Source organism: Sciurus vulgaris, assembly GCF_902686455.1.
Source record: "Sciurus vulgaris genome assembly, chromosome: 1".
NCBI lineage: Eukaryota > Metazoa > Chordata > Mammalia > Rodentia > Sciuridae > Sciurus > Sciurus vulgaris.
In genome coordinates this window covers 135406496-135429269 of record NC_136461.1, presented here as the reverse complement: position 1 = coordinate 135429269, position 22774 = coordinate 135406496, and the positions used below count along the sequence as shown (strand labels likewise).

Genomic DNA, 22774 nt, shown 5'->3' with positions numbered 1-22774 from the left:
ACCACTCAGTACAAGAGATAAGTTCCCACAGTTCTGACCTTGGAGGAATATCCCTTGGAAGCAACACATTTAACCAAGTTTATACAGGTAGGAGAATGAGAAGGCAGGAAAACACCAGTAGTGAATCTGTTCACTCAGCAAGTGTTTACTGAGCATCTTCTATATGCCAAGCAGGGAACAAAATGAATAATACATGGAGCTTACATGTTTGGCAATAAGTGACTCAATATACCAGCCAGCATGATAAGCATAGACACTAGTAGAAAAGTTGAGCTAGGATTTGATGAGGTAGAAATTACTGTTGACTTGCATAAGAAGAGTTTTGATAAAGCAACTGATGTGAGGAGAGAATGGGAAGAAAAAGGAGCTGGTGGGTAATCACAGACACCTTGCTTCTCAAATCTGGGGATGAAGGGATAGCTGGAGGTTGGTAAGCAGTCAAGAGGGGTTGTTTATTTCAGGAGGGTAGAAATGACACATATGTATGCATTGATGGGAACAATACAATGGAAAGAAAAATGCATGTGATGTAAGACAGACTTCATTCATGCACTGAGCAGGGGACAAAACAGGAACTAAACATTTCAACACAGGAGGAGAACAATGGCTTACAGGTGTCAGAAGGTGGGATGGGATTTTTCATATTGCTCATCAGGGAAGACCTTCATAAATGAAAGCGGCTCCAAAGGAAAGCTAAGGAGAAGCTCTGCTGTGGGTTGAGGCATGTGCCTACCCTGACTCCAGGAAGTACCAAGGTGGGCACAGTGCAGAAAGCACGTGGCTGAGGTCAAAGGAAGAACAGAAAATCAGTGATGCTGCAGGGGGGATGTTCCGAGACACCAGTGAGGCAGGGGCTACCTTCCAGTGCAGATTATAAATCGTCACAGAGGCAAAACCTACTAGTTACTCCAAATTGCAACTTTCCATTTGCTAGAGGTCTCCTCTGCCAAAAGCAAATCATCTGGTAAGTGATCATTTGACAGACTACAAGACAGAGGAAGAAAGTATCGCTTCTGCAAATTTAAGGTTGATCTCTAGAAAATAGGACTATATGATACCTAAGGAAGGGACTCAGTCATTTGATGAGGTGGCAATTCATGCCAGACACTGTGCCAGTGGGTGGAGACCCTGATGAGATTGTAACAGACGTTAATTCCCTGCCCTCCTGGCATACTTGGGCATTCACACACACACACATACCCTTCAGGGAACAGAGTGCACAATTCAGAGTAGAGGTAGTGAGATTCCATAGTTGGATCCTAAGGGAAAATGCAGACTATGCCCATAAGGAGGGGCTGGCCCAGGCTCATGCATGAGGGTCTGGGGTCAGACAATATGGGTTCCCATCCTGGCTCTACTGTTTACCATCAGGTGACCTTGAACAGTCACCTCTTTAAACTTTTAAGTTTCTAACCTGTACCATGGAATGATGTTAGGACTCATTTTAGTTCAGGGGGAAATGCAAGTTAAATGTTATTCTTTTCTTTATTTCCTTTTCTTTTCCTGGTATTGGAGATTGAAGTCAGAGGTCCTCTACCACTGAGCTACAATCCCTAGCCCTTTTTAAAAAGCCCCCGGTACAGTGTCTGCTTGTAGTGCCACCTAATCAGTCTTTTGAAGCAGGGTCTTCTAAGTTGTCCAGGCTGACTTAGGACTTGTGCTCCTTCTGCCTCAGCCTCTGGAATCACTGGGATCACAGGTGTGGGCCTCTGTGCCTGACTAGACATTGTTCTTTTCAGTGAACTGGAGAAAATACTATCAGATAAGCAGTAAGACTTTAGAGGCCATTTGCTGATGAATAGAAAAATTTTTGAATAATTCAAAACTATACAAAATTGGAATAGTTTTATTAAAAAAAAAAAAAAAAGTGAGCTTTTTTATCTGAGAATAAAAGGTTCCTGTAGAGGAGTCAGGCTTGCTGTTTGCCCAAGAAATTTTAGATGGTATTCCTGTAATGGATGGGAAGATGTGGCAGAAGAATGTCAAGTTCCCTTCCAATAAATTCTAGGATTCTTTTCTTTCTCACTGCCTAAATTCAATTTAATATTTAAAACAGAAGAAAGGAATATGAACACAGAGGAAACCATGAAGACAGAAGAACATTTTAAAAGATAAACTGAAATAAGAATTAAGCATAAAAAGAAAAATTGCAGCTGGGTGCCATGGTGCACACCTATAATCCCAGTGGCTTGGGAAGTGAAGGTAGGAGGATCCTGAGTTTAAAGCCAGCCTCAGCAACTCAGCAAGAACCTGTCTCTAAATAAAAATATAAGAAAGGGCTGGAGATGTGGCTCAGTGGTTAAGCAACCCAGGTCCAATCTCTGGTACACCCCTGCCCTGAAAAAAAGAATAAAGTATATTAAGGAAGTGGCAAGGCAATTCTGAGTAAGTGATTAAGTCCGTGAAGAAGAGGAAGGTCTAAAGGAAGTGGGCTGGATGGGAGAGAGAGGGGAAGAAAGGGCAAGCAAAAGGTTTTATCAGTTATCAAGAGATACCCCTGGAGAGCTGTGTGCCTTTCCTTCCTCACTGTCCTTATGGTCACAGATCTGTGCCAGTATGGGCCTCATACATGCTTCATGGACCTGAATCTCATGCACTGGTACAGCATCTATCTATGTACAGAATGTATACAGCACTTCCAGGGGTACAAAGATTCCGAAACTACCTGATGGGAGTTTACAGGCTGACCAAGGAAACCCTCAGGTAGGGGCCATTACTTGGACTAAGGGATGATTTCAGGGGCCACAAAGCGGGTGGCTGATGCTTGCAGGTCAGAGGGAGTCAGCAAGAATTGGATGGTTCTATAATCAAGGATGCTAAAATGTCATGTTATATCTGTAACTAATGAATCAGCTTACTTTTGAGATCATGCTATCTCAAATTTGTTAAAAATATTTAGCTAGCAACTGCAGGTTAGTAATCAAGTCATTGAATCCTACATCCAGACCTGGTACACTGAGTCAGGAGGCCACTGGCTCCAACTGAGATGCCGCAGGAGACCACTGGGCGCCATGCCTGCATCTCCAAGGGGAAGTTCTGGTTCATGTAATTTCCCTCCATTAGCTTAAAGGGGATCGAATTCTTCTGTGACATTCTTCTTTCTTTATTGACTAGCAGAGGGAAGGTATTGACTTTTTCTCTTCTGTACAACAGCTTTAAAGATAGATGGAGGCTTTTATACAATCATCCATTTTACTTACTAAGGCATTCTGCATCACTCCAAGTGTTATTTCTAGAATGCAAGGAGGCTGAGCCTTCCTGTATTTACAAGTATATCTAGAAAAAAACATTTAAATAAATGAAGTTAGTGTGCTTACAAAGAGTTGATTACTCCTTTTATGAAGCCACAATTGACCATCAAAATGAAATTTATCCTAGGGAGACAATGGATAAAAGAATGTATAAACAAGTTATTGTCTATCTCGGGAAAGTTATTTCAGCAGTCCATTTTGTCTTTGGACAAAGAACTATTCAATATTCAACTTCTCATTTTTCAATGCCAGCTTTTTTCAAACATTATGATAAACAGCACAAAGTGACCTACTTCACCTGACACCTAAGAAAAGTGATGTGTCATTCCAAAATCTGTTTCTCTTACTTGCAGGGCAAAAGACAAATACATCTACAGTCATCCTTCTCTGACAGATGGGAAGGGCGCTCTTAATCAAAATACTTTTTTAAAAACATTATTCTTTTTCTCCTAAGAAGTATCTCTCAGATGTTCCCTTATTCACTGGACCAGTTAATATAATCTATGGGATCAGCTTTCCAGCCAGAACTGGAATTTTATAACAGACAGGAAATATACAAAATGGTGCCTTGTGGGGCACTAGGGAACAAAATAATATATAGATTACAATGAATTTTCAAAAAGCAGTTTTTTTCTTGGAGAGCATTTGGTGTGAAACCAAGGAAGATCTCAAGACCATCTAGCAGTCAGGTAGGGAGGCACGGAACCCTGGCAGCAGAGCAGAAGTTGGGCTCAGATTGGTCACATTTGAATCGGTTCCCATCTTCTAGTTCTGTGACCTTGAATAAGGAAATTCTCTATGTGCTTCCACTTTCCCATCTGTTATATGGAAAGAACAGTAGCACCCCTGTCATAATGTGACTGTGAAGGTTACAAGACACAGAGGCTGGAAGGGTTTAGAACAGAGCCCAGCATACTAAAGGTGTACTTGGAATTTTTATATCAGCATTTGTTTCTAATTGAAAGAACTGAAGGTATCTAGTATTGTGGGGAAAATATTCCCCTGGCCAATTCATCATTTGCAAAAACACAAGGAGGAATTAGGTTTGGTGGTGTGAGCCTGTAATACCAGTGGCTTGGAAGGTTGAGGCAGGAGAATTGCCTAGTTCAAATCTAGCCTCAGCAACTTAGTGAGGCTGTAAGCAACTTAATAAGACCCTGTTTCTAAATAAAATACAAAATAGGTCTGGGGATGTGGCTCAGTGGTTGAGTGACCCTGAGTTCAATCCCTAGTACCCCTGCCAAAAAAAGATGATTGTAAAACATAAAACTATAGATTTTTAGGATATAACAGGAAAATTTTCAGGACCCTGGGTTTGATGAAGGATTTCCCTCCCTCTGCCTGCCTGCTCACCCTCCTTCCTTCCTTCCCTGGTTATTGAACTCAGGGGAAGAGTGTTTCCACTGAGTCAAATGCCCAGCACTTTTTATTTTTATTTTGATACATAGTCTCACCAAGTTGCTTAGGGTCTTGATAAGTTGCTGAGGCTACCTTTGAACCTGCAATCTTCCTGCCTCAGCCTCCATGCTGCTGGGGTTATAGGTATGCATTATCGTGCCTGGCTTGATGAAGGATTTGTAGGACACCGAAAGTGTGGCCCATAGAAGAAAAAAAAAAAAAAATTGATAAATTTGCCACTGGGGGTGCAAACAATTGCCTCACAATTAGAAAGATGGAACTATATTTCCCCAAATGCTCCAAAATTCTAAAATGAAACCTTTTGTTGGAAAAAGTAATTATCCCTTATTATGGTTCAGGATATGGCATAGATTGGAATATCTTACTTAAATAGTGCTGAAGGCAAAGGCACAATTATATGAAATTACTCATGCCTATGAGGATACGAAGATGAAAATATATGAGACAATGAAATTAGAAAGAAAAGAAATTTAATACATTGGCAGCATTCTTTCAAATAACTTCTCAGTAATATTTTTATAATAATTCCATATAATCCCAATAGAATAATTACAGATTTCTGTGATTTCTTATTTCAAGTTGAAGTGCATTATTTAAAAGTTGTGTTTGATAAGAAATTTTTAAAAGTCAGCATCAAAGAAATAACTTTGGGCAGACTTCTTAGTAGGCTTCTTTATCTGCCAAACTTAAAAGGAATGAAGAGCTTTTTCTTTTCAAATTCCTCAGTATTTTTGTAATGTATTTAGAAGAACAAAAGTCAGCAATACCATATTTGACATTTCCTAAATCTCCTTCATTAATTCTGTATTTTAAATATCTATTTTAATACAGATGTTCGTAAGGTAATTGGTAACATTTCAAAACAATACGTACACTGGAAATTTAAGTTCTATTTAAACATGGAAGTCTGCTGTTTCTTTGGTTAAAAATAACCAAAGAAAATTTGCTATTTCTTATCCTATAACAAATCTCAAAAAGGCACCAGGGAAGTTTAGGATGCATCTTTACCTTCCACCTCCCTTCTCACACACTGCTCAGGTTTGGGGTATATAAGAACTGTAAACAAAGATAATGAAAATGCCCAATGAGAAGAGCTATGCATTCAGGGTAAAGTGGAATCCCTAGCCCTATCCATCACTGGCCTGTTAAACCTGTTCAGCTTTGAGACTGAAGTATTACTGGTAGACGGTAGAGCCCAAGAATGGAGCGTCTTAGTCATGGTCCACTGTGCTAGCTACCAAGGCAGCTGAAGGGTTCACAAATTCATAGTAACAAGGGGTTTTGGGAGATCCATCCAGAGCATTGGGGTGAATGAGAACCCCAAAGAATCCAGAAGTGAATACTCTTCAGTGCACATGTCCTCTAATTGGGAGAACAGAGGTCAATCCCAATTATTTAACTCAGTGAACAATAAAAGAAGGTTCTTGGGGAGCTTGGCCTTCCTCTTTGTCACCTCTACCAGGTTGACACTCTTATTAGATAACTAGCCCCCCTCCCAAGGGTAAGGCAGATTAGCGGAGATATATAAGACAAAATTAAGAAGACCTTCCTTCCTACATGCATGTTAGCCTCTTCTCATTTCCAAAAAATCAGAAAAACACATTCTCTATATAAATAGAACAAAATTGAATCCCTGTCACAAAGAGTCTTAATTAACTTAGAAATCTGCTTTTATTCTGTCTTCCAAGGAAAGTCTGCATTGCAAGAAACTGTAACTCAGAATCTATAATCAAGACAGCTACGCAAACAAGTCTGGCACAACTGACAAATTCCTTCTCAATTGCTATTTATAAAGCAGAGGCCATGATGAACTGAATGATTTATAATTACTATCAGCATAGATGATCTCTACCATCCCATGCTCATGAACAATACGCAGCATTTTTCTGACAAAAGGTTCCAAAGATTGTAGCCTCATATAATACTAGCTAAGAAGTCTGATTTCTATCACTTTAACAATATAAAATGTATACACACACACACACACACACACACACACACACACACACACAGTGACTTTTTAAAAGACCTAAATGTTACTTTGTGTTCTAAAGGTAGCATGACTTCATTTGTTTGTCCCTTTCCATTCCCAAAACTCTCTTAAAATGAGAATATAATAATAATAAATAGGCAAGAAAGAGTAAGAGAGATAAGAAGTGGATGAACGAGTCCACTAACAGGGCAGTGGGAGTCATAGGTTAAGAGTCTGGGGAAAGAGCCAGGTGGAAAGTGGGTGCACCTGCTTGGCACCAATCCCTCTAAGAGGCAGGTACTAGGAGCAAGGGAGGTCCATAGTGTAGGGTTGGAAACCAAGCTGAAAACATGGAGCCTGTGTGGACCAGATTCAGCAGTGGTAGGCTAGAGACCTGGACCCCAGCATGGCAGTGAGACAAACATCCACAACACCTGTGCTGGCAGCCAGGGTTCTCAGGTGGCAGGAGCAGAATGAAAGAAGAACTCAAGTAAAGGACACCTGCAGAGTCAGGGGACCTCAGCTGCCCCTCTGTTGAGTTCTCACAAAGCCAGGAGCAGGTCACAGGGCGTTCCAGGAAGGAATTGTCCCTCTGAAGAAACTGATTGGCTCTGGGAAGATGTGGTTCTATGGAGGGATGGATGGGGTCACCTACTGACTTAGGGGTAACAAACTGAAAGAGCTGGATCACCATATGATCTTACACTGTGCATGCCACCACTAACAGTCCCCACCTCCACACAAGGAGACCTGATAGATGCTCAGGAACTCCCTTTTAAGTGTTAATGGGCTGTGGAGCCTCTAACATGAAAGTCAGAGGCCCAAATAATCAAACAGAAGAAAAAGGACCTGCAGGTAAGGGAGATACAGATATTCAAAGGACATTTGAAGAGAACATCAAAAGACATAGGAAAATTGTTAAGAGAAGTGACTGAAGCTATTGCAGCTCTAAAATAAAAACCAAATGTTCTCAAACAACAATAACAAAAAAAACATAAAAAGGCAAAAATAGCTTTGGAAATTTAATATACTTAAAATAAAAAAGACTCAATAGAAAGGGTTGAAGAAAAATTAAGGAAGTCTATCAGAAAGTAGAATAAAATGACAAAAGTTAGAAAACAGCTAAGACAGGATGATGAAAATTAAAGAATCCATCTGGTAGGTCCAATATTCAAGAAATAAAAATCTTCAGTTTTTGTCAAAGAGAACAAACAATATTGAAGGGGAGAAAGTATTTAAGAAATAACACCTAAAGTTAGTCAGAAAGACTCAGGTCCCAGGTACCAGATTATCAATCCAAAGAAAAAAGAAACAAAAATTCACAGTAAGGCAGGTCACTATACAATTTCAGGGCATCTTTCATGGGATAAAGAGATCTTTCAAAAGCTTCTAGAAGGGAAAGCACACAAAGCATACACTGGAATCAAAATGGAGTTGTATTTAAGAGCAGCAATTGATGTCTTCAAAATTAAGGGAAATAACTTTTTTTTGTAGGGAAAAGTATTTTCAATGTACAGTTTTATGCTCAGACAATCCTTTTAGCACAAGGACAGAATGAAGACACTTGTAGACAGGCAGAGATTCAAAAATATACTTTCCACTTTTACTGAGGAAACTTAGGGGACATGCCTCGGTAAGACAAGAGAACATAAACCTGGAAAGAAAAAGATTTGCTCTCCAAGAAAAGTGAGGTCCCACTCAGAAGAGCAGCTGCTAAGCAGCTGAGAGAACCGGCCCAAAAATGACCCCAGGAATAGAGCTGCAAGAAGAAGTATGTATGAGTATATGTGAAATATTACTCAGAGGCATATGGCAGAAAGGTAGACCACTGGGGGATAAATAGACTTGGGGTATATTAGAAAATGAGGCAAAACACAGAAGAGGAGGCATCAACTATGAAAATAAACGCTTCCTACAAGAAAGGAGTTAAGGACATAGTTCCCTCTCTAAAATGGGTAGATGTGTTGCACTGTCATTGTTTAATTAAAAAAGTAAACTAATTACAAGGACTTCCCATTTTGCATCATTTCTGCTTTCTGGTACATATGTGAGGAAATTCAAAGGGATAACAATCAAACAGAAGTTAAAACATGACTACAGGCTTTGCATGCAGTATAGAGTCTATACTTTAGATTGTATCCTTATAAATGAAGCATTGTCAGATTAACACTTGAAGTCTGGGGAGTTAATATTAACTAACACTCAAACACTTTTCCTTACTTTATGAACTCTGTGAGACTACTCAGACCCACATGAGAATACATCAAAGACATTCTTATGCTGTTGTATCAGGGACACAACTTCAGATGCATCCAGTGTGTCTCCAAGTGGGGGAAGGAGAAGGGCAGGCTCTGGCTTCTCTCATCCTGGCCTCTGTTCAGGTGGCATCTCCTCACAGCCCCAGGCTCTCGTCCTACCGCAGTGCTGACTCTTCTGTATAAACTTGCCACTGAAATCATCTGTTTATTGTCTGTCTCCTGCTTAGAATGAAAGCAGGATTCCCAAGGACCCCAAGGTGTCTCTGTTATTCACCTCTGTATGTGTACTACGTTCAAGTGACTGAATGAGCAGAGTTTACTACAAAAAAGTACGTTACTTGTATACCTGGAGTAGCTTCATGTTGGGTGACCCTGGAATAATACTTCTCATGGGGTCACGCCACATCAGTAGTCCACAAACTTCAACCTCATGTGGGTGCTGTCTGGCCAGGGAGGACCTGGGTCTCAGCAGATTCTAATTCCACCAACCCCTACCAAGGGTTTTCAATAACTATCACCTGTCCTTCAGATCTTAGATTTGCTCAGTTATGCCATTTTCTGTTTCTTCACCTTGGAAATTTCATGGATCCCAGAGGCACGTACTAAAAATGCAAGCTGCTTTGTAACACAGCTCTTGGGTAATAAATCAAAACTGCAATGATAGGTCTGATAGTCCCACCCTTGGAGCTCTGGAACACTTATCCTTATCTGCACTGGAGGGGCAGCCACTTCTGGGATGGGATCCAGCAATCTGAAAGCTCATGTTCCAATACAAAAATAAATTACAGAGAAAGATGTTCATCTGTTGAAATACCAGAGGCATTTCCTGAGGTGCTCTGCCTGGAATTTCTCCTGGTAGCAATGGGTATGAGTGGAGTTATTGGCTTATTCCTACATCCTCCATTATTCTTCACTATTATATAGTCTACAGGACAATTCAGGCAAGAAAAACTAGCTCAGGAAGATGAAGAAGTGACACATAAAGCTGATTTCCCAAAGCAAGCTCAATAAGAAAGCAGTGTGCTTTATACAGGGAATCTGATCTAATGATAAAATATTCATGTGCAAATGTCATTCAGCTATCTTCTTTAAATATGCTCTGGTCACATGCTTTTCCTCCCAGACTTACTCTAGTCAGAAACTGCATGCCTTTCACCCTTGTGGAAGGTGTCCTTAGTATCACCAAGTAAGGGACTTCTGCCTGGAGTGTGAGGCTATTTTTTTTTTTTTCACTTGTTCACAGTCACGGTGCAAATACTGACGGAAACTATGACTGAAGTCAGAGAGACCTTGGCTTCAGTCGAGGCTCTGTTGCTTATTGACTGTGTGTCCCTGAAACAGGTTATTTACCCAAATCTGAGTCTTGATTTTCCTGATAATCAATAAATGATGATTATAACCCACCTTTCCAGATCGCTGAGAAGTTAAACTGACATACTGTGCACAAAGCACTTAGCAGGATGCCAGGCATAGTTACTGCCAAAAAAGCAACCAGAGCCATCTCAACCTCCTTCCAGGGCCAGTCTGGAAAGTGGTGCATCCCTGAAAATGCCTGTTGACAGGGTAATGGGAAGAGCCACAACAGTGTGGTATGGACATGTTTTGTGACAATTTCATCAAGAAGACTAAGTCTCCAAAGAAGAAGTAAAGACTATATTTAAAGCAATTTCTAAGAATCTTGCCAAGGAAAAACAAGTTATTTGGAATGTCAGATCTTTTGTCACAATAGGAAATTTACATATCATTATCCCTTCTGCTATTGTCTAAATGTTTGTTTTCCCCCTCCAGACCCCCTGCCAAATTCATATGTTGAAACCTAGCACCAAAAAAATAGTATTATAAGATGGAATCCTAAGAAGGTGATTAGATCCAGAGAACTTCACCTTCATAAGATGGGATTAATGCCCTCAGAAAAGAGGTTTAGAGAGTGTTTGGCCCTCTGCCACATAAGGACACAGCTACAAAGTGCCACCAATGAAGCAGAAAGCCCTCACCAGACATCATATCTGCTGACCCCTGGAGGCCTCTCAGCCTCCAGAACTGTGAACAATAAAAATGTTGTTTTTTAATTACTTAATCTGACTAAGGCATTTATTTTAGCAGCAGGAAATAAGACACCGCCTGTTACAGTTTGAATTTGTAATGCCCGCCCCCGCCCACCCCCCCCCCCCAATCTCATGTGTTCAGAGGTGGGGCTTTAGGAAGTGATTGGATCATGAGAGCTCTGATCTCATCAGTAGACTAATCCACCAAGTGGATTAATCCACTATTAGGAGAATGGACTACTGCAAGGTGGGACATAAATGGAATAAGTAGGTCACTGGGGCTGGGCCCTGGAAGGGTTTATTATTTCTCCAGTCCCTTCCTTTCCTGCTCTCTGCTCCTCAGCTGCCATGAGCTGAGCACTATTCCTCCACTATACACTTCCTCCATGATGTTCTGCCTCACCTTAGGCCCAGTGCTAAGGAATGGAAACTGATCCACATTAACTGAAGCCTTGAGCAAAAATACACCTGCCTTCTCTAAGTTGCTCTTGTCAGACATCTTGGTCATAGTGATAAGTTAAAAACTTCCCCAATGTCCAATTAAGAGAACACAAGTTAAAAGAAGAAAGAAGAGTAAGTATGCACACTCATTCTCCAGCAATGCTGCCAGCTTTTGACTGGCTTTATCCTGAATTTTACTCCAGCCACCCTGAGTTAGCAGGCAGGGGAAGGAGCCTTAAAATTGTGGTCATTTTTTGGCTTCTAAAGGATACCATTATCCCCGTTGTCAGATACAGTATTAATTATGAATGCTTAAAGTAATAGATAAGAATAACATCTGCAGGCAAGGTTGAAATGAAAATCTACCTGTGAGACTGTATGCTTGAGTGGTTCTTTACATTTATCATCATGATTATTGTTATGTATTGTAGTGTAGTAAAGGGGACCAGTTTTCCCTAGGTTGCACCAAACTAAATCTGATCCACTTTTAAAAAGAAAGTTTTGAAACAGTACTTTTGTGGTTCAAAAGGAAATACGGGGAGTTTTTAACCCCAAAGTGACCTGAATGATATCCAAGACTGACACGCCCACCAAGCCCTGCTGCTTGGCAACTGAATAGCTGAGAATGCTAAGTATAAACATCCTCCTTAGTGCAACCTCTCTTGGAGAACCACAGTCATTGTCACAGCCATAAGCACAGCTGCAGCCCCCATAAGAAGCCCCTGCTAGCAAGCAACCTTGGTGGAGGAAGCTTTCTCCTGAAGCTATCATAAAGAAACCGAACTTCCCACCACTGATCTTCTGATAAACACCTTGACTTGACAACAAAAGCAAAAACAAGGTGGCCCGTTTCTAATGGGAACAGTGTTTGAAATCTGAATACTCTGGGATGTAGCTGGTTTCCATTCCCATGGTCAATATATCTGTAGAGCTTTCTGGTGCATACTCGGGCAGCGTCTCTGTGTCTGCCTCTCTCTCATAGAGCTACAGACCAGGTTTTATTTAGGAGGTACTGGGAAAAGAGACTTCAGTATAGAACTGAATTCCACTCTGAATATTGCATGGACCCTGTAGGGATTTATAGGAAGAAGTAGAGTTGATAAAAAAAAAAAAAAAAAAAAAATCACTGAGTGGAAACAGCAGGGATGGGGAGATTCAGGTTCAGGAGACCTACTAGGATTCTCTCTGAAGGCAGGTCAAGGTGATCAGACACCAAGGATGGGAATGAGGAATTTGATGACATATTGAGGATGATCACATACTGAAGGTGGGGGGTGAGGGTTCTCTCTAAATGGTTGTAACAAGATTTTTGCTGCCACTCAAGTGATCCACGCCCAACACAAAAGGACAGTAAGGTCGAGGTGCTCAAGACTTGACTGATGTTGCTTCTTGGCTGTATCAATCTGCATGGCTGCCTAGTGAGGACTGGCATTTCCAGGACAGAATGCACTCATTCATCAAATGTTTGAAAATGATGTCACAGAACAGGTTGGTGGAGAGAAGAAAGAGGAAGACTGAATTAAGTCCCTTGGGATTATAGAAATGGTATTATTATCAAATAAGAGAATAATGACAACTGGATAATTATTTTAAAAATTTAATGCTAATGAAATTTATGCACAGAGGACCTATCTTTTCCACATGCAAAGATCTTACTCTAGAACCATTTTTCTGATAACTTTTGGAAGGTGAGATGTTTCACAGTAGTATGTAATTATCTATAGAGATAGATGCCTTTTGTTGAAAATGCTATCTTGCATTTGAACCTAAGTTTTAAGTACATAAAAATGCATTTTGTCTCTTAGTTTACTGAAAGAGGATAAAAGAACCTAAGTCTCTAGTCTATTAATTATAATGCAGATTAAATAAGGAAACTGTAAAAATGCCCCCTAGTTATAAAGACAGACTATGTTTATTAATATACATATTCATTAGGTACATACTACATGATCACTGAAAAACACTTGGACACTGCTTACTATGCACCAGAACAATATAAGACTTCTTAGAAATAGTAACATGATAACTCCTACAAAGATTCTATGAAGTTGCGGTTACAAATACCCCTCATTTTCCAAATGAGGAAACTGAGAACACAAGATGTTAGGATGTTCAAAAATTTTCCCAAGAAAATGCTTGTCTACCTTTTCTATCAAGAGGAAGAGCTAGAAGTTGAATCAGGCAAGCTGGCTTTGGGACTGATGCTTCTCGTGATCACCATTTGGTCAAGGAAGAAATTGAAGTGCTGAGAGGTTAAAACCTCCCCCAAATTTGCCACCCCTACTCTTGGCTCTGTGCTTCTACGTAACAACTGCATTGAGATCTCTGCAGCTTTCCCCTTTCTAAATTTTCTCTGGCTTTTTCTTGAATATTGACTCCCAGATCATCCCACCAGGGAGTACCCTTGAACCAAGTGCTCTTTGTTCTTGTAGCTGAATACAGCAGTCACCAAGAAAGTACCACATTGAATCCATCAACCCTTTAGGGTAACTCAGCTTGCCTTGTGCTTTATTAGACTCAGATACACTACTTCACTTAGATTCCATAATTGGTTTACCTGCAATTGATTGCCTCCTACCCAGGGCTCCTGCTTAAGGGATTCTGGACAGAGTTGTTCAAAAATACTATAAAATAAACCTGCCACAAAAGAGACTCTGCTTTCAGCCAACCCAGGAGGTCCTGAGAGACACACTGCCTGGTCTTCTCACTTGCTTTTCCTTTAGGCCTTGAGGGAATACCTAGGCTTAGAATCCCAGACGCAGCCCACAAATGCTGTGTGCCTCCCATTAAGAAGAAGCTTGAGAAGGTTTTGAGTTAACAAACCATTGCTAATGTTCTACAATTTGTTCTGTCTTCCAGCCTCTGGAACTGAGAGTTGTAAGACTGAAATGGAAAATACTCTGGACAAGAATAAATATGGTAACTTATCTTCTTCTTACCTCTTTCTAAGAAGGTACAGGTTCATTTGCTTGTAATCTCTGGGTTCACTTACTATGAGGACATCTAAATTTAAATGTCAGGGAGGAAGAAGACGTCCTTTGCCTTCAAAATAGGCTACTGATGGGCTATGGAAGTGTTAGAAGCATTATGGATTACAGCTGGTCTGCATTTTGGGGTTGGTGCATTTGTATGTGGAATAGGTGGGCCAGCTTCTTCCATAGTTAGGTGCTGCTCTGCAGGTCAAACAGGGAAGGCCTCATGGGAAAGGGGGCATCTGAGCACAGTTCTGAAGGAGAAGGGGGTAATCACAGAGATGTTGTAGAAAGACAAGTGCAGAGGTGTGTCAGTGCAGGGAAAGGGTTACAGAGATAATGGGCTTGACCATGTGGCTGTATAAGGACCGTGGCCAGCTCCATGCAAACTGGGACTCTACTGTGCAGTTATGAGTCCAGAGAGAGGGCTAGGACACATGAGTTAGGGGGAGCTCTCTGGGTGCTCTGTTGAGAATAGGCTGCAGGGGGCTTACAGAGAAACAAGGCTAGTGCAATGATTGAAGGGGTTGGGATCATGATGGTGGTGGAGAGAACTGGTCACTTTCTGGGGAGATGAAAGATGGAGCCAATAGTATCACCATGCATCTATTTATTTACCATCTCCCCTACTAGAATGTCAGTTCCTTTGAATAACCTTGCTTCCCCCCCACCCCTCCCCTGCATCCCCAGGTCCTATGACAGTACCTGGTAAACGGAGTTTTCAAAGTCTGTTAAGTAAGTGAACAAACCTGCAAAAGGTCAAAGTGCAGCTAAGTGGCTGAGCTAGAATTCCAAGCTGCCTTTTGGACTTTCAAGCCCCATAATCACTATGTTATTCTGCCTCTGTTAACACTACTTTTTGTTTTTTTTTTTAATCAGGAATAAAGTTTTTTACTCCACTCTAAATTATGCTCAGTGTAATACACTTTTCAACATCTGAATAATGTATACTGTATCACCACTGATCTGCTGCACAGTACTGACATGAAAAACAAGGGTCAGAGGTGGGCCAGTCCCCAAAAACTCTTACATATTTTGATGAGACCCTAGCTCTGCTTTGGGCCAATGTGCATGTGTGCATGAGGGTATGTGTGCTCTTCCCAGAATTTATTGTCTGACAAAAATAGTATATTAATAGCATTCTTTATTTAGACAAAGTGCATGCAAAGGAAATTCCTTTTTGTAGTTCTTAAAAATATGGAAAATGAACCATAAAAGTAGTCTTTAGGACTTTGCAGAGTAGGGCATGGGGGTGGCACAGGCAGGTAAGCAATGCAGTATTTTAGAAAATAGTGTTAGTCAAGATGAGTCGCAGATACTGAGCAAAGTAGATCTGTCAAGAATTTATAGTGATCGAATTGAATTACAAATTTTAAAAAATCAGAAAACAATAAAACCAACCAACTTTTCAATAAGAGAGGAGCAGGTGGCCCCCAAACAGTAGGCTTTTCTACTGGCCTGATTTCAGGCCATCTCCCACATTACCCATTATCAGAGGCAACACAGCACGAAACCGAGATGAACCTGCTGGGTTTAAATATCACCTCTCCATGACAAGCTGTAGTTACTCAAATTCTCTGTGTCTCAGTTTGCTCATCTGTAACAGGGATAAAATATAACTCATTTCCTAGGATTGTGAAGTCAGTACTCAATGAATCAGCACATGACAAACATTTAGAACAGTGCCTGGCTGACTGGTGACAGTTCACCCTTACTGAATACATCCAACTTCACCTAGTGGTGTGGCCTCTCACCTCCGTGACAGCAAATATGGCAGTCCCTTCTTAACAGTGGTCAATACAAGTCTGAAACTATTAAGTGAAAAAGTTCAGAAATAAACAACTCCTAAGTTTTCAGTGATGTTTGTTATGATATATTTTTGTAATTATTCTATTTTGACATTAGTTACAGGTGACTTACAGTGCTCTAATTATTCTATTTTAATATTAGTTCTCAATATTACTGTGCCTGATTTATAAATTAAATTTTATCACAGATAGGTATGTAGAGAAAAAGACACTTTACATATCGGGTTTGCAACTATCCAGGGGTTCAGGTGTCTAGTGCAGTTCTTGGAATATGTCCCCTATGCATAAGAGGGGACTACTATATATCTGAGGCCCTCCACAACCTGCTTAGGTAACTAAGAAAGGGATCTTTTTTTCGTGGTTGGGTTCAGTGTTGTGCCATATGCTCAGGGTTCACAAATGGTATGAATCTACATCCTGCACAACCACACAAACAAAAAGTTGTACCTCATTTGTGTACAATGAATCAAAATGCAGTCTGTAAGAATTAAAAAAAATTAAAAGAAAGAGATGAACTTGGAATAGCACTATCAAGAACAGAAAGCTCTGTGAGTCTGGCTATGGTGATGGAGGGCACAGGTTGGGATGAGCAACCTGTGTTATATGTAACTACACCTTTTAAAGAATTCTGAGAATTTATAGAAATAACTAATTTGCTATTGTCTCATTATCATTATAAGTGCCTATCCAATATAAAGCAAATAGATTTATAGTATTATAGAAGTAAGCATCTCAGATTAATACAATCTATTCCTGGGACACAGGTGATAGTAATAGGTGGAATCTATCAGGACTTTTGCATCTGTCTCACATGATAGCAATACACTAGAAAATACAGCCTACCTGGTCAAATATTGGCCTTTTTGTTACTAATGAGTTTTCTCTTCTTAAGGGTCAGAGCATGCTCATTGAAGACACAGAGGTCAGGCTAAAGGAAACATATTAAATGTGCAGATGATACTAATAGCAGGGCAGTTTCGAGTACCCCAAAACACAGAACACCAACATAAAGGGAAAAGAGGCTATCAGTGAGTGTGCAACTTTCTAAACCTCATGTGACAATGAGGAGTCATTTACCCTCTCCTTTGCATTTATATTGTGTCTGTTTTATGAAATATTGGTTAAGACATGAATCTAAAGCAATTATAGATATGAAAAGCAATGGAATGCCACTAAAGAAAGCTGTGGCCAGTAGATACTTATTAATGGATTACTCCCAACTGGGGTTTGTTTTTTATGCTATGGTCTGAATGTGCTCCCCTAAAATTCACAGGTTAAAACCTCATCACCAAAATAATGGTACTAAGACTTGGGACCTTTGGAAAGTGATTAGGTCATGAGGGCAGAACCCTCATGAATGAGACTAGTTTCAGTAGAAGAAGCTGAAGAAAATCGAGTTCTTCCCTGACATTGTCAGGATATAGTAAACATACATCCATTTATGAATCAAGCAGTGGGCTCTTATGAGACACCAAACCTCCTGGCATCTTGGTATTGAACTTCCCATCCTCGAGAACTGTGATAAATAAAATGCTGCTGTTGAAGCTAATCAAGATCATGGTATTTTGTTATACCAGCTCAAATGGACTAAGACATTAATTTTGTAGAAAATTTTAAAAGCTCCATCAAAATCACGAAGACAGATACTATTTCACTTGGGATTGCTGCTAGGAACACACTGCTGGAAATAGTTCCCAAGGCTTAATGGCAACCAGCCTTCATCTGGAACAGGAGAGAATCAGGTTGGGGCAAGTCAACAGGCTATGGCTTCAAACCTACTAGAAGAGCCCAGGAGCCTATCCTAGTGGACCATCAGCATCATCTCACAACCTGACGAAATTCAATTGCCACCCAGGTGAGATTAGGTGCAGACAAGTGGGGGTTGTTACTAATGCTATAAAGAAATGGTTAAGACACAGATTGTGATAATTCAGATTTTGGAAGTCTAACTTTATAAAGACTGATAGTCTTTTTTTCCCAAGAAATATGAGTTAGAATATACTTGTAAAAATTAGTAAGCTGTTGATGTGACGATACTAATTTTAAACTTTGATATTGCTATAATTTTAAATTGCTCTAAGAAGAAACCAAACAAGATTATACTTTTTAATCTTTGGCCTTTGGCTTAAAGTGTAACTAATACTAACTATGAATATACACAAGTGAGTTTACTCCACTTGTGTCTTTTCAGTGAGCCAAGCAAAGTGCCTAGCACAATGCTAGTCACACCGGCAGTGGGAGAACATTAGTGCTTCCCCCTCAGTTGCTTCCTGTTGTGGGAGAGTGAGGGGCTGGGCACACTTGGGGGACCCAGAAAAGAGAAGTCTGTTCTTTCACTCATTCATTGTTTGTTTATTTAAAGACTGAAATAGTTTAAATCAGTATTTCTGGTGGGATCTTTAAAAAGTAGTTAATATATGGTCAGTCCTCTGTATCTATGGACTCAACTGCAGATAGAAAATATTGGAAAATAGCATCTGTATATAATATGTACTGACTTTTTCCTTACCATTATTCTCCAAGCAATACAGTTTAACAACTATTTACACAACGTTTACATTGTGTTAGGTATTAGAAGTAATCTAGAGATGACTTATCAAGCATAAAGTATACAGAAATACAGGAGGATGTGTGTAAGTTACATGAAAATCATATGACACTTTATTTAAGGAATTAAGCATCCACAGATTTTGGTATCTAACCCTGGACCAATTCCCTTAGAAGTGGCTTCATGTTGCTAATTATTGATAATTTGTGACTATTAATTACTTATAATAAACCTAAATACTTTCAATGTCTACCTTTCTAGATTTCTGGTGTTCCACATGGAATCAGGCTGTTTCCAGAAAAGAAGAGTTCTAAAATAAAATTAGAAGGTTTTAGTTTGAACTATTACAATTTGCCATCTATTCTCCTATTGCACTTGTTATGGCTACTCTATTTGAGGATAATGACACATCTGTTTCCCCATGTATCTCTCTCCTTTACATGTTTGGCACAATTCAACATTATTGTTCAAATAATGAACAATATGCCTAATATATAATTGACTTTCTGTAGAAATTTTCTCAAACCTGAAAAAAAGTGGTTGTTTTAATCTAATTTTCTGCACCTTATGGTTCTGCATTTGAAAGAAAAAAGGAAGAGCAAGACTTGGGCCACCAACAGTTAAAGTTTTTTTTTTTTTTTTTTTTTTTTTTTTTTTGTGGTACTGGGATTGAACCCAGGGTCTCATGCATACCAGACAAATGATCTACCATCCCCAGTCTCTTGATATCAAGTTTTAAAATGAGTTTTCCAGAATAAAAAGAACCCTTAGTCAAGGGTCTAAATCTGAGACTGGAAGAATATGTATTTAAAAAATTTTTTTGGTTCTATTGCACAGCATAGTGAACATAGCAAGTAATAAAATACCTTTTACATTTCAAAATACCTAATAACTATAAATTTCAAATGATCTCACCACAAAAATACCATTCAAGTACCTGAGGTAATGGGTATGTTAACTTGCTTGATTTAATTATTCCACATTGTATTCATAAATCGCAACATCACTTTGTGTCCTATGAGTTCATACAATTACAAATTGTCAACTTACAATAAAACAAAGAAATGATAAGAAAAAGAAAACTAGAAGGTAAAATATACTTGAAATACTTTACTTAAAACCAAATTAAATTTTCATTATACATAAATCAGTGTAACATTTGTTTAATACTTGCAGCTATAATCTTAACACATATACCATCAAAGCCATTTACATCAGTCATCTATTCTCTGAAGAAATTTAAATTTTAATCATCTCAACCAGTTTCCTTTTTCTCTCTAGAATTTAAAATGCATAATAATGCCATAAAGTAAGCTCTTCTCTGTATAAACACTGATTTCTTTCTTCTTTTTCTAATCATAGCATTTATTAATACTTCTGGTTTGGGGCAAGTAAGACTAGTAAGTATATTCTTCCCCCTACCCCATCCCTGCCAAAACAAATGAAAACGATAATAGAATTATCTACCTTGCAGGGTTTCTTGTATAAATAATTCTGAACAGTCCAAATACTTTTAAAAAGACACTAAAATAAGACAGGATATTGAATTCCCATTAGCTCCAAATCACAGATGACTTCTCTGGATTGGAAACTTCAGGTACTTGTAGGGTTCTATATCTCAATTTTTGAGGGAATTCTGTATACTATATTGTTTTGTAGATACTAATAGGACGGAGGAACCACTTCAGGAAACAGAGGGCATGATGTTCCAAATTTTCCAATTGGCCCTATCCTGAGTCACTTTCTGAAAGAGTAAAGTGAGCACTGAGGGTGTAGCTCAGTGGCAGAGGCTTGCCTAGCACCTAAACCCCGGGTTCCATTCCCAGCACTGTGCAAAAGAAAAAAACAAAACAAAAAAACACACAGAAAAGCAAATTAAGGCATAGACAACTGTCCTCTCCAGACCTGACTCATTCCCTTAATGAATTAGTTGCACAAAAAGCACGTTAGTAACATGAAGGTTGTAGTGTGTTATTTAGTCTAAGGGTCAAAAACCATGGCAGGCAATGGCCTTGGCAATGTTATAACCTTCTGCATTTCTGCTAGTACTGGGGATGCCCACTGGCCCTTTGGGTTCCCCATGGGTGTCCCAGGCACTCTGCCACTGTCCAGAATCTCTGACCTCATTTCTCTGTCCATCTTCTTCCAATGTGGCAATGGAGCACAGCGACCAGCCACTTCAAATGCCAACAAGCCCTCCTTCCCAAATTGCCTTGGCATATTGCCTGGTATGTAACCAGAAAGGTACATGTGCAGTACTAATACTGTCGAAATTGAAATTGTTATATTTCAGTGACATTAGTAGAAATAGCTACTGTGCCTTTCTCTAAAAAAGACCACTAAGTAAATTAAGTCCTGGGGTCTTTTATGAGTCTTATTTACAAAGACTCTCACCATGGTCAAATTTGTATAGCAAAAAATTATTACTGCAAGTATTATGTTTAATTTGCCAAACTGGATTTTAAGTCCTACTTGCTGCCTCATTCTTCCTCTGAAGATACTTGGTAATTGGTCCAAACTTTCATTCACTCACTCATTTGGTCCTCCCATAAACACCTGTTTATGGAACAAGGGCTTTAGAACAAGCCCGGAGCCAGACGTTTGGGGCAGGGTGGAAGGGAAGCGATAAGGCACAGAGAATTTCACAGTCTGGTGGGGAAGGTAAAAATAAAGCAGGCAGATAACAATAAAGCAATATGTGATATGCTATAAAAGAGGTAAATGGGAAAAAGGGTTTCCACACAAATTCTACTATTTGCTACTAGCTACATGCTGAGCAGGGTAATTGTTTCCTCTCCTCTTAGAATCTGTAATAGGGTTGAACAGCCTTGTTGGTTGGGTTGAAGTCATTCTTGCAAGTGCCTTGTGCATAGTAGGTACCCCACAAAGAGAAGGTATGAAGGGTGAATTACTTCCCAAACCCAGATAAAGAAATAATGAAGTTCCTGGGAAGGGTGAGAAAGACTTTTTTCCACATTAACTGTGACTCACTAAATGGTGGAGTGGGAGAAGGGCCAGATACTCTGGCCAGATGGAGAAGTTGAAGTTGGGACCCATAAAAAGTCAGGGATCATTGATGTTGGATGAGGTGAGAAGAGCTGTAGCAGAATGGACTCTCTTCCTGGAATCATCTAGAGCTTCGTACTTTCTGGCAAGTAGCAGCACTGGGAGCAGAGGATGCCAGGCCAGGAAGCCCACAGGGGGTTGCTCTATGACTCTGGGGCAAAAGCAGCAAGATTCTAAGACACCCATTGTCCTGAATATGAGAGAAAACCCCATAAGGGATTCAAGCCAGAGCATAGGCTCCATGTGCTTATTTAGGTCAGGACTGAGGTTAAAGCCTGTCGGGAAGTGACATCAGCTGTCCTTCTGGGCACCTACAACCCTTCTGAAGGCCCCGCCAGGATGGTTCTGGTTCAGCTCCTAGCTCTCCTGTTTTTCCTACTCCTGAAATTGACCTTGACTGTAGATGGAAGCTAAAAATCCAAATTTGAGAATTAGCAAAGGAGCTTCAAAGTCAACATTTCCGACTCACTCTCACTTGCATTTTCATGTTGCTTACTCATCCCTCGCAGTAATCTTTATTCCAGATTCAGACCAAAATGTTTTGGAATAAGAACTTTGAGGGTTTTTTGTTTGGGGGCAATAAAGATGATGAATATGATAAAACATATTATATGAACACGCAAATTCATGTAGACAAAGAACAAAGAACTAAGTCAACTACTTTCTCACTCCATGTTGGCTTAGGAAGTTACTTCAGTAAAGTTGGAAAAAACAGTGCAGACTCCAAGTTCCCATTCTCAGATTTACTCTGTGCTATGTTTAAATCAGCTGCATTCCTTGAACATGATTAAAGCAATCTTTAAAAGCACAAACACTGCCTAAACGAGGCTTTTCATTACCGCACGTAACCAAGCATGTAGTTGTATGAGGCCCGTTGGAGCACAGCATCAAGATGCGGTATCCGCTGTGGGCTTGCTGGGGGCACTGGGAACAGTCTCTCAAACTATAATCAAGTCTCCTTTCTCTTACACAGACCATGGTATAGGATTTGATG

The 22774-nt window shown here is 39.8% G+C and overlaps 1 protein-coding gene across 11 annotated transcripts in view; it reads right to left on the bottom strand.

The window, feature by feature from the left end:
* The window catches only part of FAM110B (family with sequence similarity 110 member B), a 144416-nt gene that overhangs the window by 16570 nt on the left and 105072 nt on the right, over positions 1-22774 (bottom strand). Inside the window, exon 1 of one of the 11 annotated variants that reach the window (XM_079111761.1) lies at positions 3201-3225. The exons of the other annotated variants lie outside the window; for them this stretch is intronic. The gene's annotated coding sequence lies outside the window, so the exon portion shown is untranslated. Of the gene's footprint in view, positions 1-3200; positions 3226-22774 lie in introns of those variants that run through there. 11 annotated transcript variants of the gene reach the window in all.